This window comes from Epinephelus moara, chromosome 23 (genome assembly GCF_006386435.1).
Source record: "Epinephelus moara isolate mb chromosome 23, YSFRI_EMoa_1.0, whole genome shotgun sequence".
Lineage (NCBI taxonomy): Eukaryota > Metazoa > Chordata > Actinopteri > Perciformes > Serranidae > Epinephelus > Epinephelus moara.
Window position 1 is genome coordinate 14632322 of NC_065528.1, and position 25735 is coordinate 14658056.

The window sequence follows — 25735 nt, forward strand, 5'->3', positions numbered from 1 at the left end:
TACTTCTTCAAAAGAATGATGACAAATTAGAAAAATAAAGTTGCTTTTTCTCAACAAAGTTCGGTTTCAGAGATAGAAAGTTGTCAAAAGACAGCAGCTATTTACATTTTCCCCAGAAGGTTTCGGACTTGTTTGGGAGTAGTTGGACAACAAAGTTTACGTGCTGTTAGGAGAACTGACCTATAACCTCTCCATTGTGGGATGAGAAAGACCACACTGTTGCAGGAAGGTTCCCTTCGTGGGTAAAACAAAAATGGGTTTTCAAGGGGCACAGGTTTGATTCTTTCTCTTGTGGTGGATGGAGTGTCCTTGAGTAAACCAATGAACCCCTACCCTTTTCCAGAGGCGCTGTTCCAAAGCTGACCCTGTACACTGACCTCCTGGTGGAGAGCGGCAAGCGAACATGAAATTCCTCCTTTGGGTGATCAATACAGCGATAAAAAAGGCGATAGATGCAGCCTCGGCTATTCGCTCCTACAGCACGGGGAGGTCAGAACACAGGGTCAGCTGGAGAGCAGCACTCTCAGAGTTGACAGGGATTCAGTGTCTTGCTCAAGGACACTTCAGCAAAGGGGGGACGCTCGCTGAGATGCAGTTGGGTTCCTACAGTTCAAGGGCGGGGCCCTCGCTCACCGCAGCACCCTGCTGCACTCAAAGAATCAGAATAATTTGAATTCTAAAGCACACATTAAACAAGGGGGTTGTATGTATTTGGAGAGAAACAAGGTCTAATGATGACAGGGTTCCTACGGCTAAAGCAAGTTAAATTTGAAGGCTTTTTTAATGCCACTCGAAATTAAATTTAGGACCAATTTAATTTAAAAAAAAAAAAAACTAAATAACTTCTCACTCTGCATGTGGGATCGTGCTGGGTTTAAAAAAAAATTTCTGCATAGCGTACACAGAGCCTTGTATGCATCACCTTGTACCAATGCCGCAGAATCTTGGTTACACACCAATTTCTGTTAAATCTGCTTTTCCCTATGTCCTCCAGGGTACAGTGACAGCTAGCTAGACAGTAGAGCATCCTGGCTGGAAACAAAATATGAGTGCTGTTGGTTCCACTATCCTGATCAGTGTGACAAAATGTGAGAGGCATCCAGTAAATAATAATTACAAAATAGATGTCACCAATTATTTTTTAGATTTTACAATGCAACCTTAAAAAAAGGATTTAATAAAATCCTTCTTTCCGTGTCTTAGCATTTTAGTAAGAATTTACAGTTTGATTTAAGACATTTTAATACAGACTAAGGCCTTATTTCAAGATTAAAGAATTCAATGCATATAGGACTTTTTTAAGAATCCACAGGAACCCTGGACGAGCGCACAAGACCCTTTGAGATCACATCCAACAAAAGGAAAATTCTACTGAACCTTAAATAAAAGACTACTTTGTCAGAGTCCACAATAGGAGTTAGAATAAAAAGTTTCCCATCTACATGTAAAAATGTACAAAACTAACATCAAAGCCCAGCATGTACACAGAGCCTCAAAGTAGCACCAGAAAAAAAGTTTAAAAACGGTAAGGAGTTGTATGCTATTTATCATACTCATTAAAAAAATGCCGACTGACAGAGTTTCCAAGTTAAGCGCATTACAAAAAAAAATTGGTAAAGTTATAATACTTTGCTCCCTGTTAACACCGGGCACCCGTTTCCTCGATTTTTCTTTCAGTGACATTCAGCCAGTTTTCTACGGCCGCCTAATGATTGACTGCAAACAGATGGACTGTCAATACACCAAACAGCATATGCAGTTGAAAGAGGTCCCGCCGTGTCGGGCCGACATTTTGACACTCTATCTGTGCATATATAAGCAGGCCTGTTTGCGTCCGTGTGTGGGTGTGTGTGTGTGTGTGTGTGTGTGTGTGTGTGTTTGTGCATAAATGCACGTGTGATGAATTGACTGTAGCCTTGTCTACGGCTGCCCCTCTGTACAATAGGGACCACAGCAGCAACAGAAACAATCCTTTTAATCTAGTGCATCTTTCGCAGCGTCTCAGTCTGATGTCCGACTGCACAAAGAAAGGTCAGGGAGGACTCGGCTCGGGTGGGTGGAACAAACAACTGGGATTTGCGCTCTCTCTCTCTCTCGTTCCCTCTCCCTCTATCTCACACGCTCTCTCTCTCTCAGTGAGGCTTCAAGGTCTGCTTTGGCATACAGTTACAGTTAGTTTACTCGCCATCAAAGCAAACCCAAACTTCTGAATTTTCCAATATATATTTTTGTGTGTGTGTGCTTCAATTTTTGGCATTGGAAAAAAATGAATGAATGATGGGGGGTTCTGTAACTTCCTAATAACTCAGCTGCGCCGCGAGAAAGTTTACCAACTTGCTTAAAAAAAACTTCCTTCTACTGTATCTGTCACACCACTACATCCTCTTTCTGTTTCTTCTTGGTCTATTTATCTCTTCCCCTGTCATATCTGGACTCACTATCTACTGTGCTCCCTATCTCTGAATGTGTAATAATAATTTCTGCCTCCTAATCAATCCTTAGTACTAAGCCCATGCCTACCAAATAGCGCTACACGCTTGCCTAATCTAGCTCATCCTCCTGAGTTCAATACAGTTTATCAGTGAGAGACAAGAGGGGAGAAAAAGATGGAGCTGCAAGGAAAGAGAGAAAATGAGGAACTGAAGGAGAATAGAGCGGGAGGAGAAGGAGGGAAGAGGGAGGGGGTCAGCGGAGGTAGAAAAGAAGAGATGAATGCAGCCCCTGTTCCTTCCCACTGTCTCAAACAAGGCCTGGGTAAACAGGAAGTACAGCTGCGCTCTCTGTCTCTGTCCCTGACTCTCTGTCTATTTCACTCTCTTTTTTACCTCCTGCACCTCCCACCTTCCAAAAACGTGTTGCATTAATCCACTTTTTTTTATCTCTGCTAACCTGAGAGAGTAATAACGGACAAAAGTTAAAAAGAAGAGAAAGAGGAACAAGTGAGATGCGCGAGCAAACAGTTGACAAATGTAGAATATCCCGCTGCCTTCTCGTCACATTGCGAAGAGTCATGATAGTTGGCAATCTAGACACGCAGTTCCCCTCAGTGGGCCCTAATCCCCCTATTTCTTTAAGAGAGAGAGGGAGTAGAGCGGAGGAGAAAGGAGGCATTGTGGCTCGAGACAGTGCAGTAAAAAGAGGAGCGTACAGTACCAAATTGAGGTCGCAGCAAGACAATGGCTGCCCTTCACTGGCTCATTCACACACGGTCTCCACACAGCTCTATCAAACGCCTCTTTCTTTTCTTCTTCCCCTCCTCTGTTCTGTTCTTTCTCTTTCTTTCTCTCACGTCCGCCTTTCTTCTCCCTCATCACAGAGGGATGGGGGATAATGAAACCCCCGGCTCACCCAGGCTGTTCTGGGGCCCGTTTCAGAGAAGAGGAGCTCTTTCTCTCTCTTTCTCTTCTCAATGGGCACCTTCTCATCTTCTCTGTTCAACACCCTAAACCAGCTCCTCCCTCCGCTTTTGTTTTGGAGGGAGAATGTATAGTTCAACAGGAAGTGGTTTGTTTAGGAACAGGGCCCTGTATCAACTTATTCTGAGCAGTCCTTAGTGGTCTGTTTGTGACAGTGAGGTATCTGAGGAGCTGGGTGATTCATTTTTGATGAATTGTATTACAAAAAAACAAACTTAAATCAATATTTGTATTATTTGCTTTGAATTGTGCACAAATTTGGTCACACATGTACTTAAATTGGTGTATATCTGTGTGGGTGGGTACTAACAATAGCGCCTAACATCACTTTTTCTGACCACATCTACCTCTTCATTAAAACAACACAAGGGACTATGTCGGCGGGGGCTTTCTGCTTCAGGTACCTGTGAGACAGGAAGTGCAGTACCAGATGAAAGCATTTGAAAGCTTATCAGATGCCAAAATACTTCATGACAGTTAATACTGTATATCCTGAGACAGGATCCTACAGCTCTTGAAAGTATCACAGGGGGAATTATTCCATCTTTCTCTGTGACTCAGATGTTACGTTGTGTTGTACTTTGAATCACTGGGTAACGTTAGGAGGGCTGAGGTCAGAGGACTGCACGTTGCTGTGAGTTTTGACAGTACTGTCATTTGGCATCACCACATCTGGGCTCATGAAGGAGAGACCGCTGACACCAGCTAGGTCCCCATCTTTCTATAATGCAGGATGAACACAGAACTGCGGTAGGTGCTGATGACACACACAAGCACACACACACAGCACAGAGCCAGACCCTGAACTGCCAGCCTCTGACCTTACAACAGCTGCAGCTGCAAAGGGGAATTCAATACAAGTCAATAAGGTAAGCTTGTTAGTATAATGCTAACAAGGTTTATCGTCATTTGCACAGTAAAAACACTGCAGTTTACACCATACAATGAAATTCTTGATTACCAATCTCGCTTTACGCAAAACAGTAATAGACAAGTCAACGTAACACTACAGTTAATGCTAGCTCATGACTCAGCAACAAACTCTGCAACAGTTCAACTCATGTTGACTACTATGTAACCACAAGTTACTTACTCCTCTTCATCCCCCTTGGAACCTAAAGCCCACTTTAGACCAATGACTCGCAATGAGACAAAACCAATTAAGAACGTTGAAGATAAAGGTTGCAGTGCTGTTAACTTATAAAGCTGTAAATGGTCAAGCTCCATCATATCTTAGAGAGCTCATAGTGCCATATTATCCCACCAGAACACTGCGCTCGGAGAATGCAGGGTTACTCGTGGTCCCTAAAGTCTCCAAAAGTAGATCAGGAGCCAGAGCCTTCAGCTATCAGGCTCCTCTCCTGTGGAATCATCTTCCTGTTACGGTCCGGGAGGCAGACACCGTCTCCACATTTAAGACTAGACTTAAGACTTTCCTCTTTGATAAAGCTTATAGTTAGGGCTGGCTCAGGCTTGCCTTGTACCAGCCCCTAGTTAGGCTGACTTAGGCCTAGTCTGCCAGATGACCCCCTATAATACACCGGGCACCTTCTCTCTCAGCTGATTTTGGAACGAAAAGCATGTCACATGTTTCAATAGCTAATCAGTTTGTAGTGAAGTCCGCTGGTCAAGTCAAAATGACCACAGGCGGCGTGGTTGCTAGCTGCAGCAGGTTCTCCACCCACAACGAGCCATCTGTTTCCTTCCTTACGTTGTGCCAGTGTCGGACGGTGGGTTGCTGTATGTGTTTATGCCCCTCTCACACACACAAACAAATTCTCATTGACTGATTAATTGGTGCTGCTTACTTATATTATTGTGGCATGTGGCGTGCTTTGTTTGTTGCCGTTTCATCACTACTACAAATGCAGCTGTAGCCAGTATCTCACTATCATTATCCTCATTCATATCTTAATAGGGATGCACCAAAATGAAAATTTGTGTCCGAAGCCGATTTTTCATTAATTTTTTTTAGATGAAACCCCTCCAGATTAGTGTTGTCACGGTACCAAACTTGGGACCCACGGTACGATACCAGTGAAAGTATCATAGTTCTGAGTAGTATCACGATACCACAGCGAAAATGAGGTAGATGTGCCTTTTGTCATTTATAAAAAGATAAATCACTTTTCTATAATACATCAATGATATTTCAAAGGAATAAATTACTTATTGACTTATTCATACTTCAAAAACGGCATCAATGAGTGATTAACATAGGGGGGATCAAAAGAAAATAAATAAATAAAATAAAAATCAACCAAAAATCAACCAGCCACCCTCCTCCCCTGACAAGTTAAGAACAGTCCCTTAAGTGCGGTGAGGTTTGTGGACCGTTACCTGCCACAAAGAGTAATGTGAACGGCTCGTTTCTCCTCTGACACGTCACATACCTGTGTGCTGCCACGGCTCGGCTGTCCAGGTATTATTCGGCCTTGCTTTTCACTTATTCTACCTAATACCGAATGTGTGTTTTTTTTTGCAATATTCGGCCGAATATATTCGGTTACCGAATATTCGGCGCATCTCTATATTTTAAAAAGCTACATATTATATTCAGCCACAAAACAAACCTGAAAATCTGGAATTCAGGACGTAAGTATATAAATTGTTGCATAGAGATGATACACCATCTCATCTAGTTGCATTGGTGTACCAAGTACACCAATGCAAGTAGCTGCATGTTTTAACTCTCCTCACAAATCTTTGGTCTGAACTGGGCTTCAGGCTGCAATGAGATCTCTCCATCACATTTTGTCCTTGGCAATATGCTGCATTTCTCAATGACGCGTGCCACTTTTTTACACATAAAAAATACTTGACTTGAACTTAGCTGCATTAGTAATACCAATATTAAAGGCGCTGTATGTAAGAATGTGGCCAAAACAGTTACTGCACTCAAATTCAAAATACTGCCGTACTGCTGTGAGTCGTGTCCGCCCCCCCTCCCCTACAGATTGAGGTTGCTGGACAGCGGCACGCTGGAGACTGATTTGTTTGCCCATGGACGGCTGCCATGGCAGGGCCGCGTCGCCGCGTCCTTGATCTTCGGTTTTCCAGCGGACTGTTCGAGCAAGTCTGGCTTCTCTGCTGCTAACGCTGCTGCTGGGATACAGCTGAGGAGGAGCCGGCTGCTAATGCTATGTACCGGGACACTGCTAATGCTGCTTGCCGTGCTGCTGTAGCTCAGTCGTAACTGTAACTGATGCTGAGACTCTACTGACTGCGTGACTGGTAGACGGCGGTGGGTGGCGCAACAGGCCAAAACACAAATTCAAAACATAAACATGATTTGCAGACTGTAATTTTTTTTTTTAAATGCGAATATTTTGGCCGTACTATTGTTGTCGGTGAGATCAGTATGTTATATGAACATTATTCCTTAGTCTCTGTGACATATTAGGAGGATTTTACGACTATTTGCTTTAGATTTCTTACATATAGCTCCTTTAAAACAAAGTCTATAGCTAGGCCCTGTCAAAACAGACACTTGGCCACCGGCTCACGCAGGGTTGCTAGTCCCCATCAAAAGATACTCACCACCAGATCAAACAACTTTTCTGGGGGAAACCCTATTAGTCCTGTGGGAAACAGTGCTAGCGTACTCTCTTAGAAAGAGTAAGCTAGGCTAACAAGCTAACATGACTGAATGCAGATGGAATCAGTTTTTAAAAATGATTAGCATGAATGTCTTTTTTTATTCGACGCACTGACAAAACTTGCTGCCCACAACACAACTCAGCTGCTAACAGTTCAGTCAAAGACTTCAGGAGTTCTACTAGCGACTAATGTAGCATCAAGCCGCTAACCTCAACTAGAGATGAGGAGCTCACATCTTTATAACTCCACACCAACATATTTTTCTCATTTTCATCTTGTAGTAGTCAGCCCAAAACCACTGTTGACTCAAGTGACATCACATGAGGCGATTCATCAGAGTCCATGATGTTCCCCTTTGGAGCTACAAAAGACCTTACACAACGTTTTCTGTCTTGGCCCCCAAGATCATGTTGAATGTTGTTAAGACACAGACATCTGGAATCATTAACACTGGGCTATGTGTTAATGTGGGCTAGTGGGTTTATTGAAAAAAGCAGAAGAAGGTCTTGTATCAATGTTTCTTGGCTGAGCTCCAGTCAGTAGCACACCACAGGCTTTGACAGTGATTCTTTTAGCGACTCTCGCTCTCAAATGTCAATCAAGTGCTACCAAGGGAAACATCCACCCCGAGGCTTTAAGCTTGCATGCTGTTCTCTAAATATGTCAAAAAAAAATTTATACTCTTTTGAAAGATGAAAAAGATTATGCACAACAGCTGCATCGGAGTTGATATTTCCTTACTATAAAGTAAAAAGAAATAAAAACTAATGTAAGATTGAGGTCAGAATCTAGTCATTTAAAGTGTTTCAGTTGAGGGGAGGAGATGGATTTATTTGATAGAGATGAAATGTTTATTAAGATTTATGTTTCACTGATACTTATCAAATTAAAAACTTGCTTGTTTTGTGTGCTTGCCATATATCTGATATATTTCATGTATAAGACAGTGAGTTTTTGTGCTGCGAGGATAACATTTAGTTTGTGTGTAAATCTTTTTCCTACTTTGTGACTGATTCATGTGGCTATCAATTGACAGTTTTTCTTTTCCTGAATTGACCTTACCAGGAAAAAAGTATCCAAAATACTTTGCGATACCAGCACAGGTATGTCAAATGCATTCTTTTTGTTTTTTACAAAATTGTATAACGATTTTAACATCAATTTAGACCAGCTGTTACAAGAGAAAGCTTCACTCTCATATAGAGCGGGCTCTGTTTTGCAAACGATACACAGATGTCTCATTCACTCCGTCACATATCATATAGACTCCTTGTAAAGAAGACAAGAGGCATGAACGGTAAAATATGTTCCCTTTTGCCAATGAATGGATCCGTGGAATTCACTGTCTCACACAGAGACAAAAATCTCGGAATGCCTCTGCACAGAAACAAGTTAATAAGTGAAGAGGGCAAAAGCACCTTCGGGCTACTTAGGTCACAAAGGCTGACGATCCACAAACCTAATTTGGCTTGGCAAACCTAATCGTTCAAAATGGATCGAATACAGAGTCTACTGGAGGCCTTTAACCGGTTTATTGCGAGACAAGTGGGAAACAGGGATTGGCATTGTTATTCAAACCACAGAAAAATTGTTGTCATCCAATCACATTTAAGCAGAAGGACGTCAATTGCCTGCAGGGTTCAGCGCGTGATGATGTTAAGGTGACCATTGTTGCCCCACTGGAAAAGACTGCTCTGATGCTCTTTTGATGGTCAAGTGCTCTCCAGTGGAAGACATTGCATACACATACAATGGTATACAGTGTTAAACCTGCACAAACACACAGGAAAACAAACAACAATATAGAGGAGACCTGCAGATACTCACACACACATCACGCCTGGAGTCAAGTGGAGAGGAGATGTGTGAGAGAATATATTTAGAGTATAGCGAATGAATACTAATAAGAGGAGAGCCTAGACCAGACCACAGGGCAGCGGTCAAAGGCTGCACCTTATTGGTTGTCTGTTACCCCTCAATATCCGAGGCAGTCTGAAAACTGGCTTTCATTTACGTTAAAGTCACAAGGGAGAAGTCACATAGCAACACACTGAGGTATCCTTTGTATGTATACAGTACATTACCGTACAACCGCATCTCGTACTGTCTGTAACTGAACAGTTTACTCGGAGCGACTGAGCAGTTTCTAATTTCAAGGAATTTCGACTGTAGTGGGAATTTTTCCACCGCTGTTTTTTCAGGCCGAGTCAAATCCATTTTTTATACTGTATATCTTAAAATCATAGCACAGATTTGCCTCAGAGGGCTTTAATCTGAACACGACACTTTCCTCTTTAGCGGGTGTCAGACAGGGGCACTTACTTTGAGATCCTCAGGCAAAGCTCTTTGGTCCGCTCCAGAGGCCCGGCCAAAAACTAGCTGCAGTCAAAGCCCCAAGACTCAAGAACGATCTGCCCAAGGAAATCAGACCAGCTGTGTCAGTGATCTGTTTCTTTTGAAAACTTTAATTAGTGAGACTTTTCTGATTTTACTTTTGTTTTAAGTTCCCTAATACTGACTTCTATTTCCGTAATAAAGGGACCTTTATCTTCCATATTGTTGGACTTCTCTTAATCAATATTTATTGAAATACAGAGGACCATCTCTTTAGAGCGACCTTCTTCCATCTCTACAATCATCATCTACGATATCTCTCGATATCTCTCATCTCTCGATATTCAAAACACATCTGAAAAGGACGCTTATTTGCAAAGACTCTTTACACTTCATTGATTTATTTGTAATTTGTGTTTTTGTTGTTGTAAATTATACATCTTTAACAATTTTGTAACACATCTCAGGCTGGCGCTTTTATTCAGTTATGTAATCTTTGTTTTTATCCTTTTCTTTTTATGTGTGATTTTGGTTATTTAATAGGGAAGGTGTCTTCATAAAACATTTTTGGCATCTATCTTAACTTTAACTTTATTTCCCTGTATTTTCTATACATGTACGTGCAAATAAACTAAACTAAACTAAACTTAACTATAAACCCCAAATTTTTCCCCCAAAATTTTATAATGTTATTTTGCTGCCCTGTGAAGCACTTCATAACACTGTTTTTGAAGTGCTCTATAAATAAAGATCATCATTATTATTATTACTATCATTATTACATGAATGAGAGGGCTACATTTTTAGTGCATGGCTACTGTCGGTCTAAATATGGTTTTAGACCTCAAGCAAGTCTCAAGTTTTGTCATGGTACTGTTCATTCCAGCAACCTACTTGTGCAAACAACAGTATATGTTATAATTTATATTATTATGTAAATTAATGACCTTGCATCTGTCCATCACTGAATGATACAACGTAATACTGAATATCTATATTTGATCCAGCCTTCATGACAATTTTAACTGTATATTTACAATGCAAAATGTGACAAATGTGGGGGGTTTTTCATACATTTTTTGGTAATGTTTCTGCCTTATTTGACAGAGCCAGACAGGAAATGTGGGGGAGAGCAACGAACATGACATGCAACATAGTTCCCCAGAGGAGAACATTAACAACAAGTCAAACATAATCATTGCAGAGCCCTGAACAAAAGACAAATTTGTCCAAACTACACATACTTCAACACACGTTTATTATTGAATATTTTAATAACAGTACTGCCATATTCAAAGTCATGTGATTCCAAACGTTTGGAGGAATTGCAACCAGGAATTCCCCGATGGATGATTCTCATTTTAAACTCTTAATGGATTTGCAGGCAAATTGGTTTAAGTAATTCTTGGTTTAAATCATTACTTTAACAGACACATTATATCGTGCTTAACTTTCACGACAACAATCATTTTGTGAGAAAGTTGTGTTTTTTAATGGGGACTAAAAGAATGAACATAATTCATACACACTCCTCACTTTTAAAGTCAACTTGACGGCAGCTGCTGACGTGAAGCCATGTGAAGGTTGGTATTAAGTGGGAGAAACACTCAATGCTGTGTGGTTATTTTACTGTCATCTTATTGCCATTTCGCATTGCTGCTCAAACACGTACAATGCAGAGCTGTCAGACAGGAAACAGGCCGAACATAAGGCGGTTAAATGACAGGTAGGCACAAACAGACAACAGGTGGAAAGACGGGCCGACAGGGTGCTAATGGAGCTATTGTGGATGTAGTCAGAGAGGTGACGCTCTGTGGTCCCCAGGGAGCAGACAGCAGGCCTGACCTCCCAATCTTACATACAGCGCAGCCACTCTCACGCTGTAATTACCTGTCACACTGTGAGCGGGTGTGTATCTGCGTGTGTTTTGGAGGAAGGGGTGTGGTAGGAGACAGCACTTGCACTTGACCCGACATGCAAACCAACCCTGTGTTTCCCATAAATGACATGAAAAAAGCACCGGCGGCCGCGTGCACCCTACCTGAGACCCTGACTCCCCTGGCCCTCTCCCTTTCTGGCTCCCAGTAATTACCTGTGGGCCTATGGAGGGGTGGGAACCATTGTGTGCTGCCTGTGTAGCGCTCAGGGAGATGTGGGATTGATGCGCACTCAGCGACCTCTCTGATTGGGGTTAACAGCAGCCTCATTTGCATGAGGAGATGGGGCTTTCATTAGCTACAGTAGCAGGACCTCAGGTGCAGAATACACACATTACACACACACCACAAACACACACACATGGAGAGGGTAAATTATTTAACCTTTCAAAAGACACAAGGTTCTCTTGTTTGTTTTTTTGGTTGGTATAAAAAATATCATCACATTTGTCATCATGGCTGAACTTTTACCAGCCAAAATATAACCGAAAATGTTTGGATGCATAAATAAATTTTAATGTGTGAGGGCCACAAGAATAGAGAACTACACTGAGGCTATTCCACATCTGTTTTCTCGTAAAAAGTCTGCAGATAGTTTTCAAGGACAGGGTTAAGCTGGTATTGTGACGTGGCGAAAGGTATGACGAGACAAATGTCGCTAGAAAATCTGGTGGCAAAGGAAGACATTAAAACACTTTTTTGTGTGTATAGTTTACCTCAAACGCAACTAATAATAAAGAATGTTAAAAAAATTAAACTAGAGACCATCTTGTGACAGAATCATTCCAACCATAATACAGTGATCCACAACCTAAAACAAATGTGGGACCAGGGCGTAAAGTGGGGAGGCCAATGGTCCCTTCTCTAATTCCTAACCCCCTACTTCTGGTGACCTTGCTCGGACCACAAATATCTTCAAACTAAGCCCTCATTTTCACTGTTAAATTACATGACTGTATCTTGCATAGGTGTGATGCTGTGGCAGTGACAATATCTGTCCACAGACAGGACCCACTTTTTTCATGATGAGACAGACTTAAAGCTATAGTGTGTAACTTCTACAGGTCCGTAAATGTCTGTTTCACCCAGGCCACTACTAGAGGAGATGACACAATGCTGATTAAGCTGATCGGCTCCTCTACCATCTCGCGGTATTTTTCAATATATATCATTTTTAGTTTGCATGTCGACCGGCGACATTCCCCCGCTGGCGCACAGGAAATGCTTCCTCACAACAAGAAGGGAGGGGGAGGAAGAGCGGAGAGTGTCATAGCAAGAGGTAGAGTGCAGGTAGAAAGAGAAAGCAACATGGCGGAGAAGCGGCCGAGACACGGTTCAGAAGTGGATCCTACCACAAAGAAAAAGCCTGGACGTTCGGCTGAAGGTCTATTAGCAACGAAGGAAAGTGACCGACGGAGAAGGCAAACAAGGATTTGTATTGGCGTTGCTTTTCCTCAGTGGAGAGACCTGAAGGAAGAAATTGGGCTGAGGGCAGACACGGATGTTGCCTTGCTGCTGTTGGATAAGTAAGTGACTTGGTTTATAATTATATTATGAGTAGTATGTGTTGCTATTACATGTACTGGACCTAGTACTTTATTATTTTCTTGGAAATGGTGCTATGAACGTAATGAATGTTAGCAGCCTGGTGTTCGCCACGCTGTGTAGCATTGTGTACACGGTGTGAAGCGAGTGTTACTCTGTGTACACGGTGTGTGGCGACTGGCGAGTGTTACTCTGTGTACGGTGTGTGGCGAGTGTTACTCTGTGTACATGGAAGTGCCGCCGGCTTATTAGTTGTAATAACGCATTATCTGCTGGGAGGCGACAGAAGTTACGCACTATAGCTTTAAAGAGTAAAAACAAAACCAGCCATTGTGACTGGTAAATACTTGCTCATGGGGGAACTGTTGGATCCTTGTAAAAGATTTTGTGTAGACCTGCTCTACATGAAAAGTGTCCCAAGATAACTTTTACTATGATTTGACACTATATAAATAAAATTGACTTGACTTTACTTCATATCCAGTCTTAGGCCAAGATCAGAGAGAGCGTGTTTTGCAGCTTGCTGTGTTTTTTTTAATTGTTGCTGGGCAAGTGCCAACCCCCTATTTTGCTGTGAAGTTAAATCACAGATCTGTACCTCAAAATATGTATAAAAATGGACAGGTGGAGGACACTGATTGAGAGTGGGAGGGTGTTCCTAATAGTTGGTCACAAAGAAACAAGATCATTGTGGGAAGACGAGGCCCTCAGAAAGAGGAGAAATCACAGGGAGTACCACCAGCTGGACCAGGAGCTTTGCCTGGATGATGATCTGTTCAAGGCTTATTTTAGGATGAGTCGGGGACTGTTTGACAATCTGCTGTCAATCCTTAGGCCAATTATGGTTGGTAAAATGTTAGAAAGTAGTTGGCGCAAGTCTTGCAGATTTCCCTAGGGCGACGTTGAAAGTGCGTTAGCTTTACAAAAACCATTATTGCTCGTTGTCATCGCCATCACAGAAAGCCGTCTCTATATTCATCTGATTGGACAGTGGGGAAAAAACGGCAATGGTGTTGTCGCTTTTTCTGCTCTGAGTTGACAGATTTTCAGCTCAATGCATTTTGGGTGCTCTTGCAAAAACACGAGTCACTCCGTACCGCAAAAGCAGTGTGCGAAATGCTTCACTTTTAATTGAGAACCATCACAAAAAGCCACCCCAGCCTGCTAAAACATGCTCTGCCTGATCTGGGCCTTAACGAGAATAACTAACATTGTGCAAATGTTAAAGGAAAGAGTCCTTCAAAACATGAAGCCCTTACCTGTATATGCTTTATAAGTCATTCTATATATGACCACTAAAAGGACAAAGTATTACTTAAAATTACCCAAGGCTGTTTCTGTTTAAAAGCAAAAAATGACGATAGGAACATGGCGGCCATTCCTTCAGAGAGGAGGTCATGGAGCTCAAGTCCTATCTGTTTGGCTCCACCTGAAACTGCCCACTGTCCTCCCAGATCCATATCCTCTACATATGTTTTTGTCCCTACCATAATTTTACTTTGTTAGTTTATTCTTAGCACATGACATCCTCATTTCTGAGGTTTATTTCTTTCCTTTTTCCTCGGTTAAAGGTTATTTAGGGAGAGCCATTTGAATCAAGGGTCTAGGGACAGAGCGTGTCATATGCAGTACAGATTGTAAATCCCCCTGAGGCAGATTTGTGATTTGTGATACTGGGCTGTATAAAAGGATATGTCTCTGGTTTGGTTCATGATCTATGGGAAAATATTCAATATTCAAAACGAACATTCTCCCATGTTTTCCAAGCTGTTTTGGCAAGAGTTTACTTTGCCTTGTACAGTTAGTAAAGTCTTGTATGGCTAAGTAAAATAATGTTTCCCAACAACCTCTCTGACACCGTTTGGCAGGAGCAAAACTAAGAGCTTAGCATATTTGAGACGCACCCATGACAATTACAATAATCCAGAACAAATTGTTTCCCCCCTTTTGCCAGATTGGCTTTGAGCTGCTAGTTTTAGCACAAGCTTGGATACATTGGATTTGTCTGACTCTGGTCAACGGTTTGATTTTAAAAAGGAAGTGTCTTTATATACTACATAACACAATCGCTTGCACACACGGAGAGGGCATGCCCGACAATATACAACTGAAGACAGCTCAGTGCAGATCTGAAACAGAGTCACGCAACAAAGTGGACACTTCACTCAGTGACACCTACAAATGCGCTCTCTCTCACACACATACACACACACACACACACACACACACACACATTCACACACACTGTCCTGTGCTGTCATGTATAATTCAGAGTGTGGCCGGGCGGGCAGATGCCTCATCCCCAGGGGGTCCCATCATGCCTTTGCTAGGATGAAACATTTAACAGCACAGGACAAAATGGAACACGCTCAACGACTAAACAGGAAGGGTTTCTGGAAAAACACACACACACACACACACACACAACACATTCACAGTCTCACTGTCACATGGCTGCTTTAAAACAAACATAACCTTTCACACATGCTGAGCTCAATTAAAATATCTCGAGATTAAGAAGATAAATTATTGTGTTAGGTTCTATTTTAACTTTGAAACACACAGCATGACATTTGTATATTTTGGCGTATACTTTATACATCTTTTTAACGTCATGACCTCCGAGCCGCCATGCACACACACTCACGTGAACAGAGGAACACTGGTTTTCATTTTAAGCCTGCAAAAACAAATGGCCACTTGGCTTCATACACACACGCACACACACACACCCCAGAAGTGGGTCATTAAATGAGTCACCCAACAACTGTAAGAGTGCTTTTACGGCAGCCCCCTAAGTGAATAACTGTAGATAAATGACAATATGGCCGCATAATATCAATATCGTTCCATATTCAGCACATGATGGGGCAAAGAAGAGGGCGCTCTGTGTGTGTGTGTGTGTGTGTGTGTGTGTGTGTGTGTGTACACTGAGAGGCTTCCGTATGAACGCATGCCTGTGCTTGATGGAGCAAAGAGGAAGAAGCTCTGTAAGTGTGAGCAGATGCTGATGCTTTGAGTGTGTGTGTGTGTGTGTGTGTGTGTGTGTGTGTGTGTGTGTGTGTGTGTGTGTGCTCATGAGCCTAAGAAGGCCTGGAGTGCGGCCAGGCCGGCTGTAGACTGTGAATATTAATGTGTTGTAACCTTGACACACGAGGAGCTGCTGGTGCAGTAGAGAAGCCTCCTCTGATGACATCAGACAAGAAGACAGGGACTCCTACCTGATGTAACACACCGAGGCACGACTCCTCGCTACCCCTCCTGTCTCCTCCCCCCTTGTTTCCTCTAATCTAACCTTGTCTCCTCACACAATTTGTCCTCTACCCCACTTATCTACTCCCTCACCTCTTCTCTCCTCGCAACTCTTCTTTCTTAAATCTCTGTCTCCGACCGCATCCCCATCTCCTCTAGTCCTCTTCTAATCCAACTTTGTCTCCTCATGCACATGTCCTCCACCCTTCCCCTCTTTTCCTTTGCCTTCCATCACCTCTCTCCTCTCGTCTCCTTCACCTCTCCTTCCTTTTATGTAACCTACTGTATGTTCGCCCTCCTCTTCTCTCCTTTCCTTCCACCTCCTGTCCTCTACTCCTGACCTTCTCTCCTCGTACTTCATGTCCTCCACACTTCTCCTCTCTCCTCTTCTGTCCTATACTCACCTTTCTTTCCTCAAATCCAACTTCCTTGTCCTTGCTCCTTCCTCCAATCTTTTCTTTCTCCCTCACTTCCCAACACCACTGTCCACTCGTCTTCTCTTATCTCGTCTACTCTCTTGTAACCTAACCTGGTGTTGTTTCACCTCACGTCCTCCACCTCTTCTTCTGTCTTCTTTCCATAACCTTGCACCATCCTAAGCTCTCTTTCTCCTCCTCCATTCCCCTCTTCTCCTCTCCCTCACATCCCACCACCTGCCGTCTCCTCTCCTCTCCACTTCCCCTGTCCATCATTATTGCCATTCACCTCCCATTCTTCTCCCTCCTTTGTGAGTGTATATGATTCAGGCTGTACAGCTCTCTGTCTCCTTCCTCTCTGTCTCTCTGCCCCCCCGTCTGCCCCCCATTCTCTCTCTCTTTCTCTCCCCCTCTTTCAGCTCACTGCCAGGCTACCACAGCCCAAACTGTTCAGCTGCAACTGTTCCAAGCCCAATAATTACAGCTTGTCAGAAAGAATTAATTTTCTCATTTCTCATAAAGACGTGTAAAAAATTACCATGTTATTATAACGCCGCCACTCTCTGGAGGCACCAACGAAAACCAAATTTAATTTCGGAAATTCTTCCCTCGCACATTAAATTAAACACATAAATAAGAGTTTAGGAATTGGGGGGGGGGGGCTGACGGAGGGGGGGAGGGAGGGAGGGAGGGAGCATATGTTCGTTAGGCCGGCCTCAGCTCTGGGTAATGGCCGTTGTAATGTTTTGATGGGCCAGGCTATTGGTAAGCACCAATACATTTGCATGATCACCGTCGCGGCAGGCAAGCGAGCTGCCAATTAGCTCTCATACAGCTCTGGACAGTGCTGGGAGAGAGAGAGGACCAGGGATCTGCTCGGCATAAGAGATACACAGCAAGATATGGAACTGAGCTAATTAACAAGCACGTATGGAGAATAGCATATTTACTGCAGGGAGATGCTCGCTGAGATGTGTGGCTCTTCACAGAGGAGCTGTGGCTTTAAAGAAAATGTTTAGGTCTAACAGTACAGCGAGGCTTTGGGTTCAGTGGTGCAAACAGACAAACATAGCAACAGACCCAAAATGAAGATGTAATACAATCTATTAAAAAAATCATTTTGCATTAATTGTCTTTTGCCGCTCCCTGTTGAGTTTAGGATCCAGTACAAAATTCTCATTCTTACTTACAGAACATTACACGGTCAGGCCCTCTTATGTAGCTAAACCTGTGGTCTTCAGCTCACTCTATTCAATCAAATACGCTACATTTGTTGTCCGTCCCTCACACTCGCCTTAAGACACGTGGTGATAGAGCTTTTGTGGCCGTAGCACCTAAATTTTGGGATGCTCTGCCCTTTATATCTGCTGACTCTGTGGTTTCTTTTCAAAGCCAGCTAAATACACACCTGTGTAGACAGGCGTTTGGGTAACTTGTATGTACCAGCTATACTTTTTTAAATGTTGTCTATTGTTGTTGTGTAGTGTGAATTCTTCTTTTTTCTTCTGTGTGTGCAAACTTTTCACTATGTGGCTCATGTCGTCACTTTGTCTCGATTTCTGTCTTGTTGTGTATTGCACTTGTGACGCACTTTTGACCTATGTCTGCGAAAAGCGCTATATAATTAAATGTTACTGACTTACTTGTCTCACAATTCTATTAACGCTCTTTTAGGCAATTGCTTGTGAGTGCTGTGAGTGGGCACTAATCTGAAGAACTTTACGGGAAACTGGATGAAGTTTTAACACAAACGTGATTTACAAGTGCTTGTTTTTGCTGAAACATTATGATGAACCTCTGCAACTGACAGTGAAAATGCTCTTTGTGTGCGATTGGCTCGTTGGTCTGTGGTACTCCTGACCCTAGCAGTCAAACCAACCTACAACAGAACTGTGACTGTCCTCCTGAGAGGAATGACAGCATCAGTTACATCAGCAAGTGCCGCAAACAACATCTGTTTACATTCAAATGAAGAAGTCCTGTAGCGGCCACAGAAGTTATTATGGAAGCAAAGGAGGAATCAAAGGAATCATTATCAGAGAGTTACAAGAGCGACATCGGGCTTCAACACAGGAGACCGCTGTTAATTTCTTGTTTCCAACTGTCATCATTTCAACACCTTGTAGGTATACTACGCAGGAATTGTAGGTTGACTGTAAACATATTTGCCAGCAAAAGTAAAATCCCAGATTCACTCTTGTTCCCAATATTTGAAAATACACCACCACACACTTTCAGTGGGTCATAAATGATGATTAAGAGGGATTACTTTTGCACAACTCTACACATTGTTTTTTTTTTTTTTGGTAATATTTCAATTAAAGGACTTGTTCTGCTTTCTTTCTCTACAGCGGTCTTCTTGTGTGCTTGCTGCAGGTTTGTCCACAGCTCCCACCACAGTGTCAGAGAGAGCAAGACCACAGAGTGTACTCCTGTGTTTACAAAGAAGTGAGTATAATTATTGACAGTGAGCACACACACGCAGGTTGCGCAGGGATCGTGCTGAGCCCCTAATCCATGCAAGTATAAAGTGCAGTTGATTATTTATTATACCGTAATGCAAACTGCACGCTGCAATTTTTATGTTATGTTTCATTGAGATTCCTTCATTACTACTACTCTGCAATAGGATATCAATCTGTGGTTACATTTCTGGAGGCGGATAACTTGTTTTAAGTCTCCTCCGTCTTTTTGTCCTGTGCGAGGAGGCTACGTAACAACCAGTTTGTTTTTTGGGGGAGCTTTTCCTCATTCAAAGACAGATTATAAAGCCATATAAAGCAAATTTCTGATGTTGGGCTTCATAAATAAAAATGATTTGACTTGACAGATGACAAAAACTTTCTACTTCTACTTGTTGCTACTGGTATGTTGTGCTAACATGTAATTTTCCAACCCTTCTCTCATCCACTTATACAATATGTGAGTTCATGATCCAGCATGAGGTGCAGTGGAGCTCAAATTTACAACAGGGCAAAGTGATGATTAGCTAATGGTCGGGTAGTGTGACACGCCAACAGGAGCAAAGTTTAAGAAAAGGGTGTGATGGGTGAGCCTTACTGATTCATAGACTGATGACATAATATCTGATACTTATGGCAAATATAGAAGCAAAATACTCAAAGAAGAATTTAGTGACGCTATAAAAATCTGATGAAACCAATGCAGAAGACCAGCCCCTCTCGCTCCGACGGGGAACTCCCACAACAAAACAAACTCAACCAAACACAGATGAACGGGGTGTCCCCTCCAACTCTTTGGCACAGCGAAGACAGGGACTTTCCCTGCCTGGAGCACAGGACACACACACGCATTCCCAGAGACACACACACACAGAAAAAGGTCACCCCCGGTTGACACACACGCAGTGGGCAGATTCATGGCTGATCTGACAGGGCTGCGACAAACGCTCATACATCTACACGCGTACACAAACACACTACAACACACACGGGGCCATGGTCAGTGTAACCGGTGCCAGCTAAATCTCCTCAGCAGAGCAGTGATGAGGCCGCAATCTGTGATCATGACACTGCCTTGACACACACTGTCTGGACTTTTTCACACTCATAAACACACAAAGACACGAGCACAAAGAGCAAGCAGACAGTATCAGCTGAGCCTCTATTTCATGGTCATTTGTCTTGTGTCTGGGTTCACTATCGTTGCCCTCCTCTAACTCCAGGCCTTGTTCTCTGCACAGCAGCGTCCACTGCTTTTTGTCACTGCATCCGAGCGCGCCTCGGGAGAGGTTTTTACTGATGTCTGACGTGCAACAACAGTCAAATTCATTTCTTAGCAAAGTTTTTCGATGAGCAGTCGAAGTTCCCAAGATAGAAACAAGTGAGTGTGCAGAAGATAAGTGGCTTGTGGTTGAAAGACCTGCCAGCTGCCAGCTAAAGACAAAATATGTCAGTTTGGCTGCTGGTAAAAGACAAAGTTCGGAAAGACTGAATATGTTTGCATGCATCACAGCCTCTATCCATCCCCTTTAATAGTGTTCCACACTTATATTCTATATCATACATTTGTTGTGGTTCGTGCATTCAGAAAGTTATTTAGTAAGGAAAAGGTTTTTTTGTCATTTCCCACCTTCCCATAACTTGAGTACTTCAGCATTACCCCAGAGACCATCCGTACATGTGTTGCATTTGGCTGTGGCATATAGAACAACAATGAGTGACATATATGAGATATATATAATAGGAGATAGGTCAGAGCTCTTACCAGTAACCTGACGAAGCAAAGTGAAGAGTTTAATGTCCCAACGTTATCAGCGCCTCTGTCCGCTGGTCCCCCTCAGTCCTGGACACAAGGAAGAACAAAAAAGGCAGTGAATTAATAGTTCGGTATTTACGTCATCTAAATGCATATAATCAGAAGTAAATTGCTGTGGGGTTGGACACACTAACTTGAAAATAGGTATAGTAAAGTTCAAGAGAGTAACAGAGAGAAATAGAAAGGTTGGGAGGAAAAATGGATAACTAGAATTGCCACCATGTGGTTGTGTGCCTCCGCCAACCAGTTGAGTTGCAGTTTATAGCGATGGCTATAGTGGAGACTTTGAAGGAATTTAATATTAGCTATTAAGTGTATTTTTGGCGAAACGTGGATGCTTCACGCACATATTCAACCCAGAAGCACAGACGATCTATACAATCACAGCAGTTTAAAGGTGGGCACCCAAGATTAATGTCACCAATGCAGTATCTGGTCATACGTCTCTGCTTCTGTTCCTGACATATGACGTTGGATAACGGCCAGAAAAGTGTTTTATGCGGAATATTATGATCACAGTGAAGTTGACCTTTGACCTTTTGGATATAAAATGTCATCACTTCATCATTATACCCTTTTACACATTTGTGTGAAATTTTGTTATAGTAAGCAAATGAATTCTTGAGTTATGGACAAAAAAACATTTTGTGAGCTCACGGTGACCTTTGACCATGAAAACAGGGCTCCTGTGGCTCCTGTGGCAAGTTAGATAAAAGACTTTTTAATGCCACTCAGAATAAAATTTAAGAGCAATTTTACAATAACCAAAACTCAATTAAAGACAAAAACATGAGCCGACATTAATTACTTAGGGTTAAGGACAATTTTGCCAAAATATTTATTGTAGCATAAAACCATGAGTGGGAGATTCTGTGTTTCTCACTCTGAAGGTGGGATTCCAGTGCTTTGAATCCTGCTGTGTCGAGTGTGAAAAACCTTCTGCATAAAATAGTACATAGTAGTGCATAGTACTGGTTCAGCCTATTGCAAAGATTAAATAGCTAATTTTCACTGAATTTGCCATTTCATTTCATTGCCATGTTGTCAAGAGCTTGGTGACAGCTACCTAACAGAAGAAGAGGAAGAAGAAGAAGAAGAAGACAAAGCAGAAGAGGAAGCAGAAGAGGAAGAAGTAGAAGACGAAGCAGAAGAGGAAGAAGACGACGAAGCAGAAGAGGTAGAAGTAGAAGACGAAGCAGAAGTGGAAGAAGAAGAAGATGAAGCGGAAGAGGAGGAAGAAGAAGAAGAAGAAGAAGAAGCAGAAGAGGAAGAAGAAGAAGAAGAAGAAGTAGAAGAAGACAAAGAAGAAGAGGAAGAAGAAGACTAAGACAAAGAAGATTAAGAAGAAGAAAATAGTTGTTACCAATTATTTTGAGATTTTACTATGCAACATCAGGAAAGTAGGATTTCATAAAATCCTACTTTCCATGTTTTCAAGTCATTTTAAAGAACAATTTAAGTCATTTTAATACCAATTAAGGCCTTCTTTTAAGGTTAAAGAATTCAGTGGCTTTTAAGACTTTTTAAGGATCCACCAGAACCCTGCAAAATCTAATCACTTTATCTTTGAGTCACCAAATTTGATAAATTCCCTCAAAGTGTCCCTGACATATTGCGTTTATGAAAACAGGACGTTCGTCAGACAACCCGAAAACCAGAAGCCCCTAGCCACGACTGTCGCTGGCACAGAAGCTCTGAAAACCATGATATGAAAATCTTGGTTCAACTCTTTTCAGCTCCTTCATCCTTAAATTTTTAAGGTATTCTCATCTTCACCCACTTTGAAGCATTTTGTCATCAGAGTTAAATTTGACTTTCTCACGAACCAACTTCCATTTCAAAGATCCTCTCCAATCAAAGGTTTTTACATCTAGTCCAAAAAGTAGCTTCCAAATTTCAAATTAGAGTAAATGTAATGGTAGCACCTGCATTTGCCTGGATATCCGAGGGTGTGTTGGTTGGGCATGTTGTGTGTCAGATGCCCTTGTGCATGAAATTGTGAGACAAAGAGGAAAGTGAAAGAAGATAAGCGGGAAAATTAAGACACAAAAAGTGTAAGGGAGTGACAAAATGAAAAAGCTGAGGGCAGATTGACTCACTAGTTTACAGATCCCCTCCTCTTTTCCTCTCTTCATCCCTTCATTCCTCCTCCTTTTCCTCTCTCTCACCCATCCTCCCTTGCTCCCTACATTCCTCCTACCCTCACCCCCCTTCATACCAGAATTCTCCCATCTATAAATATCAACAAGAGAGACTATAGAAGTACATACATACATACACACACACACACACACACTGTAAACACACACACACCAGTTTAAACCAATGAGCACAGTGGCGTATTGTGCCAGCAGAGCCAATACACACTTCCACGGCCATTACTCCCCATGGAAACAGGCGAGCGCATTCGCACACACATGTGATGTTGACGTTGTACCCGCACAGTGGCTGCCTTAGACAATAAGCTATTTCAGGGCCAAATCGCTGACAAAAATCCATTTTTCCACCCCACTAAAAAAGATCAGGAATGAGGGAGGGAGAAAGAGCAGGATAGAGAGAAAAGCTGAAATCAAATAAACAGTGGCGTACATCTCTCTTAAGCTGGATTTATCTCTGTATTTTGTCATCATTCTAATTTATTCCCCAACCTGCTTACAATTACTGCCTTTTCAAAACTCATATCGCCGGCTTGTTGTTGTTCTCGGAGAGATTGCGTGGTATCTGCAAATGAATGAGCGGGGGACTTGCATAAGGTGGAAAAGCTCCTAGTGTACTTTTGTAGATTATCCACTTGATACCGATTCATTTTCTCTCTCACTTGTCACAGCTTTGTAAAGGAGGCGATGTAGGACAAACATGCAAACGCACACAAAAACACACACGCACGCACGCAGACACACACGGCATTGTGGAGTGTAGAGGAAGGGAGTGGGCTCATCATCTTTAGTTGTGATTACAACACTTGGCAAGCTCTCCCCTGCCTGTTTGCCTGCCTATTGCCTTACAAATGGATTAGTAAGCCCTGTTCCATTTGTGTGTGTAGCTTCTCTGAGATTTAGGCTGACTTACAAATAACACCAATCAGATTTGGGAGCAGCCGTTGTGTAGTCTTTTCCGGGGGAATATTGGGCGATGTGATTTGGGGACAGTGTTGCCTGTATGCACTTAGTTTGGAAAACCTTGGGACTGTGTGCACTTATGTGTGTGTGTGTGTGTGTGTGTGTGAGTGTGCGTGTGTGTTGTGAAGATTTTACACGTCTCATAATGAGGAAGTCTGACTGCAACTTTTGGAGTCAGTCGGCGGTTAATCCATGGGAGGCCTGCTCGCTCATCCCTAGTTTACATGTAATACAGAAGAGGACAACACTGATCTGAGGAAGAGGGAAAAAAAGATGTATTTAGACAGTGAAAGCCGGGTACAAGATGATGAGTGTGTTATGAGGGGAAAAGCATGGAATTCTTTTTTCTGTTTGGGGGACCGGTGTTAGTTTCTCTTATTGCTGTAGAAAACTGCAGAGAGAAAGACAAACACCACCTGACACAAAAACTACAATTAACAATGTATTTGGTCCCATTTGCGCTCATCATTTCAAGTGTCTTGTATCCGAATAAAATCCAAATGAGATTTCCGACACTTACATTTACACATAACCACATATATGTCTCCATTGGCCATATCACATTAATTGCATCCGTCTTGGGTTTTTCTGGGCTACATGCAAATTACGGTTGGCCTGACTCCAGCTCAGAGGGTGCTGGTAATGCTCCTGAAGCTGTTTGGTTTGGTTCACTTAATATGATAGTGTTCTCTATCGTGGACACTCAACATGTAAAATTAAACTTGCTTTGGTGGAACATTTGCACGTGAAGAGGTGAACCCTGTCATTAAAACGGGCAATTCTCCACAAAAAAAAACGCCACAAAAACAGCAACAGAAAGGGCTGGATATCGTCACCGCTACCCTTAAAGTGACACTGATACCCACGGGGTACTTCATTTGATACCCACAATGTGAATGGACTCGTGGCATGCCAAACTGTCAAACTCAAAGTCAAACAGCCCCCTTGACCTTCACCACAACACTGACTGAGTGTGTTGTAGCTGCTGCTGCAGGAGTGTGAGTCAGCGCCAGGGACAGTTGTGAGAGTCTGTCTGGCCACATACACACACTGACAAGGTTAACTGTTAGCATCACATGGCTAATGTTATTTAATGGTTATTAATGGGTTTAATGACAGAGTCGAGCCATGTTGGTATGAGGTTGGTGGAACCGTTAAATGGCTCAAGTTGGGTGTTGTGCAGCTGCTGTGTTAGCTCATGCTTACCAGCAACTATAACAGGGGTATTCGACTAAATACCAGGTCCAGTTAGAGAAAATTTCGCAAAGGTCCGGAACATCATAATGTCTTACTTGTGATATGATTTTTAAGCAATATCACACAAGAGGGAGTGATGTTGTACTGTGATATCGTCACGGCTGTGATTGTCCGAAGACAATCACAGCTTGTAAACATAGTCCCACTAGAAACACGTGTAGCGGTACAAAATGGCTCAGCCGTGCTCGCCGAAAACGCCGTCAAAGTTCAGTGGATGTTTGTCGCATTTGCGGCGACACATTCTCGCCAACTAAAAGAAACAAACATAATCTTTTACAAGGCCATGACTCATCCGTCTGGCCGAACTATAGAGGGAATCGCCTTGTTGTTTACAAATACTTCCGGGTAGAAAACCAGCAGAGCTTTTAGCTACATATATATAGCCTATATATCACATTTTTCACATCACTGTATCACCATATGGACTAATCCGATGTTTGTAAAGTCTATAAACACAATGATTGAACAAACATTACTATTTCTGTGTGCACATTTAGCTGGGCTAACCGTTAGCTGTTAGCCCTGTTAGCCGTTAGCAGTGTCTGTAATAGGTAATAACTCATTAAACGGTCCGTGAAAAA

The 25735-nt window shown here is 42.5% G+C and overlaps 1 protein-coding gene across 2 annotated transcripts in view; it reads right to left on the reverse strand.

Annotated features, from left to right (window-relative positions):
• sox5 (SRY-box transcription factor 5) overlaps positions 1-25735 on the reverse strand; it is a 301706-nt gene that overhangs the window by 149288 nt on the left and 126683 nt on the right. For both annotated transcript variants that reach the window (XM_050035821.1, XM_050035822.1), the window contains exon 3: positions 20728-20805. The gene's annotated coding sequence lies outside the window, so the exon portion shown is untranslated. The remainder of the gene's footprint in view (positions 1-20727; positions 20806-25735) is intronic.